The sequence below is a fragment of the Pezoporus wallicus genome, unplaced genomic scaffold (assembly GCF_028554395.1).
Source record: "Pezoporus wallicus isolate ANWC-B61680 ecotype Strahan unplaced genomic scaffold, APGP_CSIRO_Pwel_v1 contig_2595, whole genome shotgun sequence".
Lineage (NCBI taxonomy): Eukaryota > Metazoa > Chordata > Aves > Psittaciformes > Psittacidae > Pezoporus > Pezoporus wallicus.
Genome location: NW_026640968.1, coordinates 364,023 through 382,223, shown reverse-complemented (window position 1 = coordinate 382,223; position 18,201 = coordinate 364,023). Strand labels below are relative to the sequence as shown.

The 18,201-nt window shown below is 39.7% G+C and overlaps 1 protein-coding gene across 7 annotated transcripts in view; it reads left to right on the top strand.

The window, feature by feature from the left end:
* SSBP2 (single stranded DNA binding protein 2) overlaps positions 1-18,201 on the top strand; it is a 181,878-nt gene that overhangs the window by 102,826 nt on the left and 60,851 nt on the right. The window lies entirely within an intron of this gene.

The window sequence follows — 18,201 nt, the reverse complement described above, 5'->3', positions numbered from 1 at the left end:
AAAGTGTAGGGGGAAGGGTTGCCTGGGTGAAAGATTTTCATCTGTGAAGTGAAATGTTGGTTACAAGACAATTTTGAGACCAAGAAGCAGTTTTAGAAAGCCTTTTTTCTAAAAGTATTTTGAACTTCCTGTCCTGTATTGCAGTTTTCTTTAATTATGCGGATGGGGGTGACTCAGAACAGCATTGAACAGATCATTTGCCTTGCCTTTCCCCATTGAGAGTCCTAGACTGCCTTGCTGTCCTCTACATTCCTCCTTTGACCACCCAAGACCACCCAAAATAACCCTCCTCCCAGGCTCCAGGTGTGGTGTCTGCAGTTGCTGCTGTGTTCAGTTCCCCACATCCGGTTTGAGCAGCATCCTTTGCAGAAACAGAGGAGCTCTGCAGATCCTGCTGAGGAACACTCTAAATGTGGGAGTTTGAATGTGCCCCGAGTCTTCCTGCAGGCACACACGTGTTTTTCTTCATGTGCCAGCTATGGCATAACTTAAATTTCAAAGCATGAAGCAGTCTGCTTGCTTTTGTCCTCTTGACCTACTTACCCTTGCCTCTTGAAATTTTGGCGCTGTGTTGTGGCAAATCCACTGAGGTTTTTTTATTTAAAATTTTTCTTTCCCAAAACATTCCGAACTAGAGTGCTTGACAAATATGGGCACTGGTAGAGTTAAGGGTTGATGAGGATGAGGCGGATTTAACAATGGTGACACGATGTCAAATAATAATAAGCCTTTTTTTTTTTCTTTTTTTTTTTTACAGTGCCTTATCTCAGGTATCGTCATGTTAAAATTGCATGCTGTTCTGTGCATAAAGGGTGTAAAAATAATTGGCTGAAAAAGTTCATTGCTGTGGCTGATAAAAGTTTGACGATATTTCCTCAGCCTGGGAAGTTAAAACATTTTGTCCAAGCTTCATGTTGTGTCTGTTTAAGCTATGTTTAAGTATATTTAAGTATGTTTAAGTTACAACTTTTTTGTCACCTTTTCACACAGTTACTAATGTTTTGGGCTGCTTTTTACTCTGGAAATTACAGGTTGTTTCATTCAGTCTAGCTACAGCTAGACAGTCAATGACCTGACATAGTTTATCTAAATGTGAATTTTGCTATGAATAGTATACAATATGCCAGAAACATAAGTCTATACAGCAATAACACCAAGCTGGCGCCACCAAGAGAAAAAATTAACTTTCGGTTACCCTTCTGCTATGCAAACAGTACACCTTTCTCTTGGATTAAATACACCTGAGAAGAAATTAAATGTTCCTGTCACTTGAAACTTCATTATCTAGTGCCCCTTGAACCTGCTGCTTATAAAAATAAATCCCATATTGTTTTCCTTGTCCAGCTCATCTGGTGTTCATTAGTATTCATGATGTTGCCAATTCTATTTCAGTGCTGATACGAAGCGGCCAATAGGACAACAGGAGCAACAAAAAACCCTTTTGAACAGTACTTGTTGCTTACAAACTGTGAAGCCTTTCTGGACCATTTTGAGATGGTGGTTGTCTTGTTATCCATTTTAAGGAGGTAGTGAATTGGGTGCTTAGAAAGTAAAGAGAGCAGCCTGTATTGTGTCTCATTTTGATTAGCAAATATTGATGCAGATAGTAAGCATAAGGAATGAGAAAAGATTATTTTTTCTAGAAGACAGATCCTGGAAAGTCACTTTTATGAAGCAAAGGCACAGTGGTATACTGCATCATTGAGGAGCGGTACAAGGACATGAACAAGTTCGTTTCATGTGAACTTGGAGGAGTGAACGACATCAAGCATGCAGATTAGCAGGTTTAAGCTTTGCTGAAGTAAATTGCAAAAGAACTAAAACAACCATCCTAGAAATACGTATCCTTTCATCAGCTCTTGCTGTATTGAGGCTACTAGGGTAGAAGCTGTTAAATGAAGTACTACTTCATTACCCGTTGTTACCTGACACTAAGTCAGTTTTGTCAGCTTTTGTACTAAACATGGGTATCCCTCCTGTGGGATTGTCTGCCTGCAGAAACTGGTTATCTTTGCAAGATTTTCTGAAGTCCCCAGAGAGTGAAAAGCCCGGAGCTGTTTCTAGGGATTTGTAGACTTGTAAGTGAAGAAGAAGAAGTGATGGGCATGAGCTTTCATTCTGTGCCTTGGCTTTTGCTTGGAGGAAATCCCAATAAAGGCTGCATTTTTCTCTTTCTGTTAGCAAAACACAGTGTGGACGTAAACCCTGTATCTGGCAGCTCAGCTGCTATCTTTTACAAGTGGGTCTTTGTCAAAACTTGCCCTGTTTCAGATGGATGGAAGAAGAATGTCAGCTCTCCACCACTTACTGATATGAATCTTATCAGCAAGATAGCAAGAGCTGTGTAATTTCCCATCAAAAGGCCAACATAATACAGGCTATTTACTTGATAGTGGGGAGCACTGCTATAGTGCTGTTTTTCTTAAAGCAATTTTTATAAAGCAGTTTATAGCTTATATTATCCCCTGGTAGCACAGCATGTAGGACCAGCCAGCTCTCTGTCATTAACCAACCTGGCTGAGAAATTGTTTGGTTTTGTGTGTCAGAGAGAGGAGAAATAGTGTTATAGAAGGATGCGGTGAAGAGGGAAAATGCCCCTGACTGTCGTGGTTTAGGTAGTTTAGGATGGTGATAAGCTTTATTGTTTAATTAGTTATTGTTTAGGATGGGGAGTAGGCTTCCATTTTTTTAAATTGTTATTTTCTCTTTTTACCAGCCTGTACATTATGTTATTCTTAGCCTGCTGTGGTTTAACCTGATCTTAAACTAACTTAGAGTGAGAGGTATTAAGTTATAGAAGTTGGCATGTGTGTTAATAATTTAAGTAATTATTTAGATAATTTTCTTCACTGAACAGAGCTAAAGTCTGTTCTGATCTACCTGTACTTTCCAAGCTGAGAGGAGGAAGCCCTTTTTTTTTTATGTATAGTGAATATGCATTATTGCAACCAGTAAGTACTAACATTTATCTCTAATAGTTTTCTAGGTCAGCTTGGATGCTGTGCTGAAGCAGGAGTGACCATGACAGTTAGGGTTTTATTCACAAACTTTGTGAGGAAGCTTGGGAAACTGTGCTTGCTTTTTTGGTTTGGATTAGTGTTACATGAGCTGATCTAATTCATATAATTTATGTAAATAATGTTTTTATACATGCTTTACTTTGTGAAGGTTCCTTCCACATAGTATGTGTATCTTCAGCCCAGATACGCATACACATAATTCATATTTAAAGCTGATCTGTATGTATATGCACTCTCTAGGCATGTATGAATGTCTATTAGGTTGCATGGTGCCATTTTTATGATAGGTGCCTGTCTGTGATTAAGTCAGTGTCCTGGGTTCAGCAGTAGCAGTCATTTTTCTCCTTCTTGGTAGCTGGTGCAGTGCAGTGTTTTGACTTTCAGCTCGGGAACAGAGCTGATAACAATGATGTTTTGGTTTGGCCAAGGACTTTGTGAGCCTCATGCTCTGCCAGGGAGGAGGGGAAGCCAGGAGGAAGCAGAGACAGGACACCTGACCCAAACTGACCAAAGAGCTATTCCATACCACAGCACGTCATGCCCAGGAGGTAACTGGGAGTTAGCCGGAAGGGCTGGGAGACTGCAGGGTTGGAGGAGGTATCGGTCGGAGCTTGGTCGGGCTTGGGGGCTGAGTTATCGGTCAGCTGGTGCTGAGGTGTTGTATTCTCTTCCCTTGTTATTTCCTTTATCATTATTATCATTGGTGGTAGCAGTAGTGGTTTGTGTTATACCTTAGTTACTAAACTGTTCTTATTTCAACCCGTGGGAGTTGCATTCTTTTCAATTCTCCTCTCCGTCCCTCTGAGAGCAGGGGGAGGGCAAGAAAGGGGGGGAAGTGAGCGAATGAATACCTGACTGGGTTTAAACCACGACAGTCAGCTGGATTTTGTCTCTCATTCCCAGCATAACATGCATATTTAAAAATACACAGTCAACATTGGCATTCTCCATGGGGTGACCCAACAGAAGGATGGGTCCAGCCCAGTGGGACAGCTGGTTGTAAAACCTCCAGGAGAGGAAGTGCCTTGACTCTAGTGCCCATGTTCAGGTCTTGCTGGCGGCATAGAGGATGGGCTGTGCCAGTATCTTATGTGGCCACAACTTGAAAGCATTAAGAATAATAATAAAATAATCAAAAGATTAGGATTTTAAAGGTGTGTTCAAGAACTGTAGGAGGTAGTTATCCCTAAAACCCTCAAGTTCATGTTATCATCACCACTATGTATTTTCACACCACAGGGTGTAAAATAATTGGTTCCCTGAGGAGAAGCAACCTGAGACAGCCACTTGGGTTTGACTTGCTTTGCACTGTGAGTCCCAAAGAAAAGGGAGAATGTAGGTTTTTTAATCTTAAGTAATATAGTGTATATCTTAAAGAGACACTGCTGTCCTGCCTGGCTTCTTTGGTTGGGCGGCAGAAGAACTAGTGGGATTCAAATGCCACTTAGTAGGGATTTTTGGGGGTTGGAGGGGTGTGTGTTTGTAATATTTTATTTTACTTGTGTCCTAAATTTAAATAAAATTTTTTGACACATGGGTTAGACCACCATTCCAGATAGAGAGTTTTTGAGATACACAGTATTTCAGATACTGAAGCATTTAGAAGAACATCTAAAAAGCCTTGTGCAGGCAGGCCCTTGAAGGACTGAGCCCTCTGCCTCTGCTGTTCTTTGAGAATGGATGGATGACTCTTCCATGAGTTCTGGTGTCCTGTTCTGGTTTAAGCCCAGCCAGTAACTCAGAACCACGAAGCAGCTCACTCACTCCTCTTCTTCCCCCTGCTCCCAATAGGATGGGGAGGAGAATCAAAAGAATGTAACTCCCACTGGTTGAGATAAGAACAGTCCAGTAACTGAGGTATAACACAAACCACTACTGCTACCACCAGTAATAATAATAAGGGAAATAACAAGGAGAGAGAATATAAAACTATAAAGGGAAGGAAAGAAAAAAACAACACAAGTGCTGCACAAGACAATTGATCACCAACTGCTGACTGATACCCAGCCCAACCCGAACAGCAATCTGGGCCTTCTGGATGCTTCCCCTGATCCCCAGTTTATGTACTGGGGCATGATGTGCTGTGGTATGAAATATCCTTTTGGCTGGTGTGGATCAGGTGTCCTGTCTCCCAGCTTCTTGTGCTCCTCCTCACTGTCAGAGCATGAGACTGAACAGTCCTTGATCAGGGTAGACATTACTTAGCAACAACTAAAACATTGGTGCATTATCAGCGTTTTTCTCAGGCTGAAGGTGAAAACACAGCACTGCACAAACTACTAAGAAGGAAAAAATAACTGTTACAGCTGAACCCAGGACACTTTTCACCCCATATTCCATACCATTCACATCATGCTCAGATACCACATTTTTCAATATACTGTCGCATTTTGTGTATATATATATATATATATATATATATATATGTGTGTGTGTGTGTATAAAAATGCATGCATATACACACACACACAAAGAGACTGGTATCATTCCTTAGTCAGTGGACCATCCTTACAAAGTTGACTGAGTTCATTCACACTATGATGTCAGGCTCCATCTGTTGTAACAGTCTATCAGGGTGGAGAGATAGTATGTAATGTCGGATTGTTGCCTGCTGATGACACCGTTGAACTCATCTGGTCACTGCTGAGGTCGTCTGGTTTCATCAAAATTCATTCTTTGTTGGGGTGATGATCAGTGGGAAGTCAGTGTTAGTCAGTGGTGACCTGAGTACAGTTCTGCTGCTGCTGCCGGCTTTTCCCATGACTTTATTCCCTGCCTTTGAACATCCAGCCCAGCACGGGCAACCGGGGTGCCAGGAGGAGCTGTGCTTCAGTGCCAATCACTTCCAAAGCAGCTCGAACCCCTTCATAGGCTGCCAGTATCTCTTTCTCAGTTGGGGTATAGCTGGCCTCAGATCCTTTATATCCCCGACTCCAAAAGCCGAGGGGTCGACCTCGAGTCTCCCCTGGAGCTTTCTGCCAGAGGCTCCAGGTAGGACCGTTCTCCCCAGCTGCAGTGTACAGCACATTTTTTACATCTGGTCCGGTCCGGACTGGTCCAAGGGCTACTGCATGAACTATCTCGCGTTTAATTTGCTCAAAGGCTTGTTGCTGCTCAGGGCCCCATTTAAAATCATTCTTCTTCCGGGTCACATGATAGAGAGGGCTTACAAACTTAGAGAAAAATAACTGTTACAGCTGTACCCAAGACGTACCCCATGGGTAGCAGGTCAGGCCTTTGTTACTTGTAGACTACCCAAGATGACTATATAGCAAATAGTCACCAGCATGAAAATGTTAGTCCTTTATAAGCACTCTACTTAATTCTGTTTTAGGACTTAAAGGTGTTAACTCTCTGCTCAACAAGTTACATTTATCCAAAGATAGATACTCAGACAATGTGAGAAAAATGAGATGCTTTACAGGCTACCTTTCCATGAGTTTTAATTTTACCACATTTTCCTTCAAATTTGCAATGATTTTCTTAGACTCTGATATTAAACATTCTAGCTGTTCTTGTAAACCTAAGTTTCAGGCATGCCTGAAAAGTCCTATCTGATGGACTGTGTTTTCTTATCAATACTGTACAGCATACATTGCATGTAACACTTCAGTTAAAATGCTCAAATACATAGAGGGGTTTTCACAAAGGTGAACCTCAGTTTTGGTGTGGCTGGTCTTGGTCTCCCTGCGCATCCTTTGTAGATGATGGGAAGAGATGCACTCATTCAGAGGATGCCTCTGAGCAGCTTTCTCTTTGTGGTGGCTGAACAGGGCCATACCTGAGGAGAGGAGTCTCACTGGGCTAGTTATATTTGCATGGTAGGGAAGTATTCCTAAAGGCTTCTTTCAGTGGTACATGGAAATTGAGAAATTCCACCATATATCTTTAATTTTCAGATGCTTGTTATTTTTGTGAGAATGTTTGTCTTGTGGTGATGTTTCTACTTATGGAGCTAACTTCAGGTCATCTAGGGAGGAATTTCACTCTTAAGAAACACAGGGAAATCTTTTCCAAATAGTGCTGTTTTTAATTGCAATCTCTTTGTGTCTTAAAGTGAACACCGACTTGATATGGAATAAAACATGTATTTTTCAGCACCCATATATACAAGAAATGCCACTGATTTTAAAGTAATGAAATTCAGGCTGTAAATAATGTATTGTGTTATGTTCCATTAACTTGATTAAGAAAGAAGCTGATGTTCAAAAAACTCCAAATGGCTGCTTCAATATTGTTTTTGTCTATGAAAATGTGCTGTCAGTAGTATGGTATTGTGAGATCATACTTTCATGGTTTAGGACAGAGTAGTAACTTCTACAGCAGAGCCTTGAAAAAAAAACAACAGAGCTGTATCTGTAGTTAGTATTTTAGTAAAGGTTATTAATGAGGAATTTCATGACATGAAGGTCCAGACAAGAACACCCAAATATACTATTGCTTGAGCAAAGGAGTAGCTTCATCATCAGGGACATTCTGCAGTTCAGCTTTTTCTGAAATAAAATATGTGAGTTTTGTGCATGTCTTTTCTTTTACAGCCAGCTACATATGGAGACATAAATCCATTTCTCATACATACATATAAATATGATATTTGAAGCTATTAATGACCTGAAATTAGCCATGTGGTAAGCGTGATTTGAAATATATAATATTGCCAAGATTGCTGACTCACTCCCAGGTGACCTAAGGGTAACTCAAACCAGTCTACTTTACATTTCATAATAAAAATTGGTCTTTTAACCCTAGCATAGTTAATTCATTCATGTTTCATAACTTGGAAAAGAAGAGAGATGCAGAGAAACTTATTAATGACTGTATTCTTAAAATGGGAGAGCACTTGACTGTTGTGTGGAGTGCAGTGGCATGAGAACTGTGCTATGGCAATCTTAAAATCTTTAGAAAACAAAATGAGTTTAACAATTATATTAATAACATGATTAAAAGACATGATTAAATTATTAAACACCAGATTAATTACTGGAGAAAGTTAGGGTGGGAAATAGTCTTATCATGCTAGCCTAACTAGCACAGTCATACCAAATGTGAATTTTCAGTAGAACACCAACAGAACAAAATGGAGCATGTTTGGAGCAGGAAGACAAGAGTAGCAGTGATCAGCCTACTTTGAGCAGTATGTCATGGCTTAAGTAGAGTCATAGAATAGTTAGGGTTGGAAAGGACCTGAAGTTCATCTAGTTCCAATGCCCCTGCCGTGGGCAGGGACACCTCACACTAAACCATGTCACCCAAGGCTCTGTCCAACCTGGACTTGAACACCACCAGGGATGGAGCATTCACAGCTTCCCTGAGCAACCCATTCCAGTGCCTCACTACCCTTACAGTAAAGAACTTCTTCCTTATATCCAATCTAAACTTCCCCTATTTAAATTTTAACCCGTTACCCCTTGTCCTATCACTACAGTCCCTAATGAATAGTCCCTCCCCAGCATCCCTATAGGCCCCCTTCAGATACTGGAAGGCTGCTATGAGGTCTCCACGCAGCCTTCTCTTCTCCAGGCTGGACAGCCCCGACTTCCTCAGCCTGCCTTCATATGGGAGGTGCTCCAGTCCTCTGATCATCCTCATGGCCTCCTCTGGACTTGTTCCAACAGTTCCATGTCCTTTTTATGTTGAGGACACCAGAACTGCATACAGTACTCCAAGTGAGATCTCACAAGAGCAGAGGTGCAGGATCACCTCCTTCAACCTGCTGGTCACACTCCTTTTGATGCAGCCTTTTGAAGTATTACTAAAAACTTCAAATTTTGAAGTGGTGTTAAACAGATACGTGGACTAAGGATGGTATTTCTAAAACTAACCTTTAGTTACTGACTGACCTGATCAGAGAGGATGCCATATGATCATCAGTTACCATTTAAAATTATTTGGAATAATTATTTAAGGAGCAATTTTATATTTCAGGAATTTTAAATGTAAAGGCCATGCTTCAATCTCATAAGGAGGGTTAAAAATTCAGATAGATACACGTAATGTGTCATGGTCGTAAGTTAAACTCTTTCTTCTGATCGTTTTTCTTTTTAGGAGTAGCATCTTTTTTGCATGTCTTCTTTCAAATTGCTCATGGTGAGGAAGGCATCGCGTTAAACCCATGGTCTGCGATGTCAGTTATTCAACAAAGATGTGATCTGGTGGTGCACCTTGGAAAACAAAACAGTGCATTGAGTATTTTGTGGTTGTTAAACTAACAGACCAAAGCAGTCCTGGTCTCCAGGGAATCTGGAGACGGGGTGTCACTTCTGGAAAGAAGTAATTTCATTGAAATATCAAGGCAACTCAGCTCCAAGCTGCATCCACAGTGTCTTGTGTTCTTAGGTGCCTTTAACTTGTCAGCTGCATGGTTATTATGGATGGATCCAATCATAACTGATGCATTTTATCAGACGTGTCACATAGCTGGCTAGCCTTTGGTGTTTTGATTTTGTACTTAGGTGTACATTACTAAATAACACAGGGCTTGGAATTAAGCTGAAATGAATGCCTTTAATTTCCTAGAAAATTGTCTGAATTCATTATTTGAAATACGATTTTTTTTATCGTTGTAAAGAAATAGAAGAATCCAAGTAGTCAGCTTTTAAATATAGTTCTGTATTTCCATATTTAAAACTCAAATTCATTTTACATTTTTTGTCAAGTGACCATTCTGTTGATACCTGTGTGCAGTAGTGATTTTAGTAACCTCCAGTGGATAACAAAAGGTTCATTTTAAAATAACTTTTCTTTATAATCTGTACCTGGAAATTGTGTTCTGGAGAATCCAGGAAGCAGCAGCTGAGAAACAGGGCTGAAATGCTGTCTTTTGACAAGAGCTTGAAATTCTTTTATTCATCAATAGCAAAGCTGACTTCAAAAATAATTTCTGTTACCCTTAACAGTACACTTCCAACCTAATACCAGCTTCTCAGTAGTGTAATAGAACTTTACTATCTCAGCTAAGTAGAATGAAAACTCCAGATTGGGCACTGGGATACAGTAAAGGAAACTGTAATTCTACTTCAGATAAGGGGAAGCTTTGCTTGCAGTGAGGTTGTTTTGGGGAGAGGATTATTTCTTGAGGGAAAAAGAGTGGATGGAGCCCTCGTCAAGAGGTCCACTTCACTAAGTGAAAAGTTCTGCTGAATGAAACCAGGCATATCAATTTCCTGCTCCGTCCCCCCCCAAAAAAAGAGATTGTGATTCTTTTTTCTTCTGTTGATAGACAAGCGACTTGGCTAGTAATAAAATTATTACATATGACATTATATATTCTTTATCAGTCATAATGTAGTGAAGATGGAGTGAAAGAAAATAGAATGCCAGTGTCCAGTTCAAGCTGTAAGGGGCTGCAATTTGAGGAAAGCGGAAAAGTTATGAGGAATAACATTATAACCTTCTACAATTAGACTTCTCAGACTACTCCTGTCACATGAATGCCTTCCTATTACAAAGCAGAAATTAAACATTTTAGACAAATACGTATCAATGGAACTATACCAAGAATTGATTGGATCTTGTGATCCAGGTCTTTCAAATGGCTTGCTCCTATGTGACATATCTGCATTTTTGGGCATGCTCTTCAACTCATCTTAAGTAAACCACAGATGCTTTCTGGAGGCTATGGTTCTTTTGTGTACAGCTGTGTGTTTCAAATGCTCTATAGAAGGAATGACAGCTTATTTAAATATGGGGGGGGGGGGGGGGATTTTTTGTTTTTCTTTTCTTTTTGTTTTTCTTTTATTGTTCAGAGCAGTGAGTAGTTTCATGTTATGTGTTTGAGAAAATGAGGTGGTTTCTAGTGGTTAATCACTAGTTCCTCTTAATATTTTTTTTCTCTGATTCATGGTAGGTAAAAGTTACATTATTATCGTAACTAGCTAATGGCTTACAAACACTTGGTAAGTTGCAGATTGGCGTGTTACAAATGGAAATTTGCTCATCTTGTTACAATATTTTTCTCTTAGTTTTGCGCTTTTTTGCACACCAGGGACTGGCGAGAGCTAAACACGATGGCCCTAATGTTATCTGCTCATGTTTATTTACCTGAGTTCTCTTAGTTGGCATTGCTGGATGTGATGAATGAAGCAATACTGATTTGGAAAGATGTTTTGCTTTCATATGAATTTCTTTGTACATTCATCTCAGAGCTGTCAGCTGACTAGCAGAGTCTTATTCATGATTAACGTCAGTGCGAGTTTTCAGTATGGCTTTTAAGGAAATAGCTACCAAAAATTAAACTTTTCCTGCCAACTCTATGCTGCTGTCATCAGTGTTTCAAACTTGATACCAAAAACCATTTTTTGTTTCCCTGGATTGTCCTTTGCATTCATCCTTACATATTTGCTGTTCAGTTAAAATTACCTGTGCATTAATGTCATATGAACATACACAAAACTAACCTGAGGTGCTGAACATTTCTGCTCTTGTTCTGATTCAGCTGATTGTATTAATATCCTCTAAGAATATTTTTGTCTGGTTACTGCATCTTTTGGTTGCATATACGAAAACATAATGTCAATACTCTTACCATAATCTAAAAAAGACATCTAAATTCATGTAGGTTATAAAGCTCAGTGATTTTAAAATAAAATAATAATGGTTTATTTATTACAGGAACAAAAATGATCCGTAACACTATGTTAAGAGCTGGATGTATGTATGTGTTTCAGTACTTGAACTGAGGAGTGAATACATCTTAGTCATCTTAAGGTTTAGATGAAATGTGAAATGATGCTGCGTATATAAAACAGCTAGTTCTTGGAATTGCTCTGTAGCAGATTTCTTATGAAAAGTCCTCTCTTGATGAAACCCCCGTATTTCAGAAAAACTGATCAAAGTGTTATTATTTCTGAAGATCTTGCCAAAATTTTTGTGACCTAACTTCTCTCTGAAGCAGGATTCAGAAGGAGAAAAGAAAGCTGAAGTATGTCTGTCAGTGCTTACAATAGTTAGTCCGTTTTTTCTGATTATCACTCAAAATCAGACATGAAATTTAGGAATAATTAAAAACAAGGGTTTCAGTTGTACCATTAAAGTAATTAAGAGTCTCATCAGAAGGAATATAAGAAGGAGTTCCTACACAAGTGCTGCTTAGACTTTGGACTTTGAGATCTGTTGTAAAGACCAAGTTTCTTGGTTATTTTTGGTTTGTTTGTTTTTTTATTGACTGAATGCAGAAAAAAAGTGCATACAACATGAGGTTGCAGTAATATGCAGGCAGTTCTGCAATAGGATGTTTCTGCTTAGACTGTAAGATTGTTAGGGCCTAAAGGCCATCTTTCAGAGGCTCTGTCAGCCTGGAGATCACCCGTGAAAGCACCAAAAGGCTGTTGCTTCTAGCAGTATACGGAGACGGTCACAACTTGGGGTGATGGAGACGTGTTCTCAGGTATACCTTCCTGAGAAAGGTAAGCACAGTTGCAAATAGTGAGAGGAATGCTCTTTAAAAGGGAAAACTGCTTCAGACTTTCCCTATAGAAAAAATTTATTTTTGAGGAAGGGACTCAGCCTAGCACTCTTGACAGCACTGACAAGCATCTGTGCCTTACAGAGTCTTAGCTCCACTTCTTCCAAACCAGAGTTATTAATGAAGCTCCTTCTTCACAGGTTCACAGCTGCTGCTGTGCTCTCAAAAAACTGATGCTCCTCTTTCTCTTTGATGCCAGTTTCAGTATCATTAAATCCTAAGAATGGGGGTTTTAACTTGTCTGCATCATGGACACTGGTGCCAGTGGTTTCAGTGTCATATAGAGGCACTGCCTTGTCTGTGCCTGGGGTCCAGCAGGGATGTTAACTTGCATAGTCTTCACAGCACAACATACTGGTAATGTGCTAATGCTTTTCCACACAAGAAAGACCACAAGGACACTGCCTCTGAATGAGCTAGTAGCAGAAGGGGCTGGCATGATACTTGATGAAGCTGAAGAAGTGGGTGCCAACAGTCTCTACTAATTCAGCAGGAACTAGGGCTGTCCAGTTAAATCAGCAGATTTAAGGCTGGTGTAGCAGAGGTTTACGGAGTAAGTTTGAATGATGAGGGAATTGAGTGGCTGTAGATCTGTCTTACATGTGAGGTCCAGCTTCTCATATCAATCATCAAGCAGATTTCATCATTCATCATTAAGTAGATTTCCTTATTGTGGAAAAATTTAGGAACATGTGACAAACATCTTAATTTGGGTAAAAAATAAGGGTGTCTTACTCTAAGCGAAATACCTGAAATACCCAGACCAATGAATGAGCCAGATGAGGATTTTTATAGATAAATTCAAGCCATTTCTGTGTAAAATTCTTTGATTGCAACTGGAATTCTTCTGTGAGCTACTGCCACAAATTTCATCCTGTGATAGCCTCAAAAAATGACCCATATGTTGCAGACTTCTCTGGATTTTAATATTTCAGATACTGTACAAATGAAAAAGCTAATCTATTTTATTTTTATTTTTTATTTGCTTTGTGATTTCTTTATTGGAAAAATCAGCTTAAACTGTGACTAGTTTTAATTTTTTTAACACAATCATCTACTTTGCAATGTTAAGAGTAGCTTAGGTAGATCAAAGAATCACCACAATAAGTTTCATTCAGGTACACCATTTTAATTAATAATTGTAAGGAGATATCATAAGTTTAGTATTTTAGCTACAAAAGAAAATAGTTTTCTAATTTTAAGGAGGTAAGATACTGTACGAAAAGATAAAACCATATAAATTTTCCCATATCATCCGTTTATGAAAAGCAGGGAAAGCAAATTGCAAATATTTAAAATGTCAAACTAATGGAAGCATAAATGATGAACAACTTGTAATGCATGCAAAAAGAAGCCATGGTTTGCTGTGGGACTATGAGAAAAGAACTGAATAATTCATCAGTATAGAATAAATAAGAGTATTTCAGTGCAGGAGTTGCAAGATTGTTTATTGATCTACCTGGTACAAGTTCTTAAAACATGCATTGGATAGCACAAGCTATATATATATATATATATATATATATATATATATATATATATATATATATAAAATACCTATAGCACTGAAAACGCCCATCAGGGAAGAAAATCCAAACAAATAAATATGAACACAGGAAAAAAAACTTCAGTACATTAGATAATGAAAGATAGAAACTGAAGTTGCTGTAACATGTAAGAGTGGACTATTGCAGAATACCTACAGCTACAATATTCTTACAATTATTAAGCAGTAAAAGTGACCTACTGTCATGGTCACTGAAACTTCGCATTGCTCTGTCCTCCTTCCCACTCAGAGATACAGAGAAGAGATGGTGTATATAAACTGCACAGTGTAATGAAGTCTCAAATAATTAGGCATTAATGCATCGAATACCTCCCTGAAACATCATAGTCCACAAGCAAAAAACAGCCAACATTAGTAAATTAGTTTAATTTTGAGTAGCTAGCCTGAAGAGTCCCACGTGTTGGCTTAATTCCATCTCTTTTCTCTGTATCTTTTTCATCAACAAAGTTGAACAAAACCCACTCCTCCAAAAAGGACATATCCCCTTCACAGGAATTGACAGCTGTGTCTTAGTACATGTGTGAGGTAGACTTAGGGTCATTCACTGCCATGTCTGTAGCTCAAAGAATTCCCTATTTCACCTGGTCTGGAGAGTTGCATACTCATCTCTGAGGTTCACCAAGGAACAAAGCTGGGTTCCTCTGGTATTGGTGCTGAGACAGATTTAAAAATAGGAAAAAAAACCCCGCCCAACCCACTATTGAGTCAATTATGAAAACGTGTATTTCTTACAAAGCCTTGTTAGGGGGTTTAATGGCTAACATCTTAACAGATGTTAAGTATAATTTTGGTATTTTTTCCCCTGTTTTGGAATAATCATTATTGCCCTTTTTAAAAAAAATAACTCAAGTATATTTTACCATTTTTCCTTTTGAATGTGATTTTCAAAGTGTGGGAAACAGGATGAAGTCACTGGGAGCAGAACCCAATATCCCCATAGAATCACAGTATCAGCTGGGTTGGAAAAGACCTTTAAGATCATCAAGTCCAGCTGTTCCCCAGCACTGCCAAGTCCACCACTGAACTGTGTCATAAAGTGCCTCATCTACATGGTTTGTAAACGCTTCCAGGGATGGTGATTCCAGCACTGCTCTGGGCAGCCTGTTCCAGTGCCTGACCACCCTTTTGGGGAAGAAGTTGTCCCTAATATTCAGTGTAAACCTCCCCTGGTGCAACTTGATGCCATTTCCTCTTGTCCTGTCACTTGTTCCTTGATAGCAGAGATCAGCCTCCTCCTGTCTCCAGCCTCCTTTCAGGCAGTTGTAGAGAGCCATAAAGTCCCCCCTGAGCCTTCTCTTCTCCAGACTAAACACCCCCAGTTATCTCAGCCGTTCCTCATCACACTTGTGCTCCAGGCTCTTCACCAGCTCCGTTGCCCTTCTCTGGACCTGCTCCAGCACCTCAATGTCTCTCTTGTAGTGAGGGACCCAGAACTGAACACAGGATTTGAGGTATGGCCTCACTAGTGCCCAGTACAGGGAGAAGATCACTGCCCTGGTTCTGCTGGCCACACTACTGCTGATACAGGCCAAGATGCTGTTGGCCTTCTTGGCTGCTCAGGCACAAGCTGGCCCATCAGTCAGCATCATCAGGTCCTTTTCCACTGAGCAGCTTCCCAGCCACTCTTCCCCAAGCCTGGAGAGTTCCATGGGATTGTTGTGGACCCAGTGCAGGACCTAGCACTGAGTCCTGTTGAACCTCATCCTGCTGGCCACAACCTCATCAACCATAGGAGCACTGCATCCTGAGTAGTTGTGCCTTCCTTCTCTCACAGGCGTTCTTTCAAAACTTCTGGCAGCTCTGGCAGAGGCTGCAGTTGAGGGGGACACCTGAGATCCACTGAGTGCATGAAGACACCATGACATACATTAATGCCTGGTATAGTTTAGTAATGTGAGCAGGCGTGAGTGAACCTGGGATGGAAGGCTTTTGAAAATTGTGTATCAGAGGAGGTGCTGCTTAGCATTTTTCTGATACCTGTTAGCTTAACTTTATTTTGCCTATCTGACTTCATCCTGTGTTTGCCCAGTGATTTATTATAGTCTGTTTAAATGCTTTATTCTGTAGCATCAGCTCCATTGGACGTACTACAGTGCGTATTACATGGCTGATAAGGATGGGCACAGCTAAGGTAGCATGGGGGTGATCAGGAATTAGCATGCAAGGAGGGCTGATATTGTAATAATATTCATTGTTATTAGTGCTCCTTTAATGGGTTACTCCTTCTTAGTCAAGAGACTGCAATGCAGGCTCTTTTGGACATTTTAAGATGCTTAGCCTTTTAATGTCATTGATTTTCTCCATCAGTGATTCTGCTGTTGACATTGTTCATCTAGAAAACCTGTACATACAGAAGTAAGATCCAACATACTTCACTCAAACTGTGTCTGCATCTATTCATGGTTTTACTTGGCATTATTACCTGATGCTCAGCTTAAACAGGTCAGGTTTTGCTTAAGAAAAAGGTGAAAACTTTCTCTTCTGTTTTCCTTTGAAAATGCAGATAATCTGAAAACAGTGGACATTCACAGAAGCCGTGCAAAAGAAAAGAAGTATAACAAAATCACTTTGTTCTTTAGGAGTGATTTCTGTACATTCACACCACTTGCTTATTTCTCCCTCTGCCTGGGAGGCCAAGATACTGTGACAGACCTGCAAGAGACTTCCAGGGAGTCACATGATTTTGCATGCATTTCAGCCACATCATACCCAGTCTATTGAACTTCAGGCTGTGCCCAAAGAATGGCAGTGGCAAGTGAAGAATGGTCTTTATGAGCTACAGTTTAATCATCTAGCTTGGTTGGTTTGTGGTAGCCTCTCATGAGAAGGCATTATGATTCGAAAGTGTTTGCTACATCCAATTCACCCAACTAGCTTTTCCTGTCAGTTGCAATTATCTAGTATTTTAATACTGATCCTGCAGACCAGATCCTTGCAAAAATAAGACTCTTTGTTGCAGGTTTTTCTAGTGAGTCAAAGTTTTACACTGAGTTCCGAAGCTAGCACCTTCTGCAGTCTTTGTATTTTAATGACACGTTCCAGATGTTTGCTTAGAAAGAGCATACAGATTAGATGCTAAATATGCTGCTGCTAGTTGTTCAGAAAGTTGATTCTAAAGCACAGCTTAAGCCATTGAAAACTCGGTGGTAATTAACTGAATGTTTCCTTTCTGCTTGACTTAAAAAGGTCAGCCCTTCTTTCTGCTGGTTTTAACTCTTCCCAGCATTATTCTTTTATTTTCTAGATAGTGTGCCAAACACCTGGAAATACAATTTCCAGATCTGCATCATTTGGAAATCAAGCGATGAGCGTACAATAGAGTGAAAAGTTAATAAACATAAGCCATTCAGATTCTGTAGGGCAGATACTGGCAGGTAAGCTGCAAATGGATCTCAGTGCGTTGTGTGTGCAGGAGTCCTTCCACAGGAGACTGTGAGTCTTTATAGGTAATTCAGCCTTATGCCCTACAGAAACATATCACAGGAAGGAAGACTACTAGAAACTAAAAGTAATTGAAGTTCCAGCACATGACAATGCTAACAGTTTGGCTTCCCTTTTTTGTGACTGTCTCCTGCTTGTAAATTGCCAGAAGCAATATTCTTTATTTGCTTATTCCAGATGAAGGATTTGTAAAGGTAACTAATTTCATCCTCTGATTCACTTCTTGGAAATATGTTTTTTCTTTTCCTTTCCAAAAATCGTAACCTGAATTTTTCTAATTTGTCATGGTGGTTATTTTTGGGGTTGGTAAAATCATAAGTATTGTCAGCAGAACATTCCTTCTTGTACTGTTTGTAACACAATTCTGTTTTGAAGCTTGATGTAGTTCTGAAAGACTCTTACAGTCTGCTGAAATTATCTTTAAAGTGCTTTGAAATTGCTGATAACATGCATAAATCACTTTCTTTACTATCTGCTATGTATATCCTTGTGTATGCATGAGGATGTTTATACACATAAGTGCAAGTTACATTCACATCTGTATACGTAGAGACTCAGGTGCAATATTTTTTAAAACCTAGATGAGATCTATTTATTTGCGCATTTGTATATCTGTGCAATCCCTAGCATCCTTCCCCTCAACATTCGTTGGTTATTTTAAGAAAATATTATACTTGTATAGACTAATCAGTATACAATTTCACTTTACC